We start from the raw sequence: 2,700 nt of genomic DNA, 5'->3' as shown, positions 1-2,700 counted from the left end.
GAGGAGGACGCGGGGGACGCGGAGCAGTAGGCGATCCTCGATTCCCTCTAGTCGAAATCTACGGTGGAGGCTAAGCGTCCTTGTCTGCAGGAGGAGGAGGCGGAGCACGCCGCAAACGTCGACGAGATGCTCGCGCTAATGGATGAGGAGGAGGAGGAGCCGGAGCCCTCCTACGCGCCCATCTACTCGACACCCGGCATGGACGTCATGGACATCCCCGATGATGAAGCTTAGTTTAGGCTAGCATGGTGTATGTACGACGTAGGAAATCTTTTGCATTGTTTTGTATGGATCTACGGGATGAAATATGAGGTATTCGGATGCATAGCACCAAATATAAGGTGTGACCGATAAATATCTGTTTTGGGCGGTTGGATGAAGGTCGAATAGTTCACATCAGAAGTGACTGATAAATTGTTTTTTCCGGTTACCTGATAAATAGAGGCTCCCTTGTTGAAAATTCCCTTCTACTCCCGAGCTCATTTGAACTCAAGGTGAACAGTAATTTCAAAAAAAAATGAACAAATTACGAAAAAAATGGTGCAAACTTTGACAGATGTTCTCGGTACTTGGGAATTTTCATCCCGAAATAACATTTGTGGAAGTCATGGCAGAAACGGAAACAAGAACAACACTCTAAAATGCTTTCAAAAATAGCATTTTTGGAGTGTCTATTTTGCTTTTTTTTACCATGACTTCCACCAATGTTATTTGAAGATGAAAATTTACAAGCACTGAGAATATTTGTCAAAGTTTGCATAAAAAATCAGAGTTTTTTAATTGTTTTTACAATTTTCAGCATATAAGCTCCGGATTAGATACCCCGCGTCCCTCCCTTGTTACGTATTTGATTGTATCCGTGCAAGAACAAAGGAAAAGTAGAGAAGGGGGTGCCAATCGGTTACAAAATACTGGAGTGACGGGGCAAGGGCAGTGGGGTCATTTCATGGGTGGGCACGCAAGCGTGCACGCAGCAACTGTTGCGCATGCACAGGGTGGGGTGGTCCAGATCGAGAGGGGGGAGGGAGCAGGGAGTGAGTGAGGGTCGTCGTCATTGTCCCTCACCGGCCCATCCACGCGATGCGATGGGATTCCCCACCGCCACCGCTACCGCTGCCGGAGAAGACAAGAAGAAAGCAACGTACGCGCATACTACGTGTAGACATATCGCTCAACCGTCTTTCTTCCTTCACCAGTCTCCACCGCAGGCAAGCAAATATCTCCCGCTGCGGCAGAGGCAACAAGAATGAGAACATCTTGATGTCAAACGCGCATCATCGCCGGGCAGAGGCATCCCTCAAGGAACACTGGAATTGTCCTTCCCAACTGATTACAACACGTCGAATATTCTCCTTTATGCGTGTGAAAAAACGTGGTCCGGTCAATTTGGCCCTCCTTGCTAGGTAAAAAGAAAACTCCAAATTACACGGCGCCGGCCGGGGCCGGGCATCGTCGTGAAAAGGTGAATGGCCGGACATATGGATGTGGTCCATCGGTTCCCCGGCCTGTTTACTGGCAAGTAGCGCGCCAACCAAAATTCACCGAGACGATGCTTTGCTTTTTGAAATTCCATTTACCAAACAACGTCAATCTGGGGTATTTTATTCTTCCGGCGAATAATGTCAAGCGTGTTTTTCTTTTATTATTACTTCGGAGGAAAGGCTAGCTTTTCAAGGTCAAGCTCAAGCATTTTATGACATCAACCGAGGAATGTGAGTGTGGAACACACACGCATGACGGAAAGTAAAAACAACTCCATGAACTCAACTAGCGATTGAGTAAAATGCAGTGGTGGGTACACGTCTCGCCCATCCGCTAGAGCATCTATGCCAAGTAGGGGAATAGTGACTGGGGTGGCTATAATTTTTTTGCCTTCAAGATAATGATTGAAGCACCGCTTCATATCCAAGGTGAAAACTCCTTTTTCTAGCCTTTTTTTGGTTTGTCTTAGTAGTGACGCAATTGCGTTGTTGCCTTCTTAAAGGCGTTATCTCGTTGTTTTGTACAACCCTTAAGTGGTTGATTTTGACAACCAAGATGAAAATCCTTGTCCTAACAATCTCTGGACGGACGTGAAGACGACAATGCGAGGACATGCACTCCGTATTGAAGGCGCTGCAGCGAAAGACGTCGATTCAGTTGTAGGTGTTTTATTCACATTTTCCGTTAGTGGTTATGTGGTACTTTGTTTGATAATTAATAAAAATAGTTGTGTGCATCATAATTATGTAAAGGTCAAGGGTTTCAACCTTCTTTTTTCTTTAAAAACCCCACAATTTATTAAAATGTTGACAGCACTCTCTCCCTGGCCCTAAAAAAAGACGTGGATGTTGTTTCCGGCATACCAAGAAAAACCAAGAGCACCAATCATGTAAGTGTTCACACTCCAAACCCTTTGTAATTGGTTTAGATGACCATGTGGATTACTTTTGGTCAAAAGTGATTTTCAGGAACATGCCAATTCATGTTCAAGGATAGAGACATAATCTTCCAGAATCTCTCAGAATAGTGACTTACAGATCAAAACAAAGAAAAGTCGATTCTTTGAACGGTCGGATTACCAACAATATATTATAACTCAGTATGGGTCAAAAGCACCAAGCATGCACATCGAGAGAATTGTTGTCCTCGAGTCGAAACTTTCTCAAGAACCAAAACCTTTTTTTTCTTAATTTTCCCAAAATTTAAGCTAGATAGATC

This window comes from Triticum dicoccoides, chromosome 2A (assembly GCF_002162155.2).
Source record: "Triticum dicoccoides isolate Atlit2015 ecotype Zavitan chromosome 2A, WEW_v2.0, whole genome shotgun sequence".
NCBI lineage: Eukaryota > Viridiplantae > Streptophyta > Magnoliopsida > Poales > Poaceae > Triticum > Triticum dicoccoides.
Note: the sequence above shows the minus strand (reverse complement) of the source record.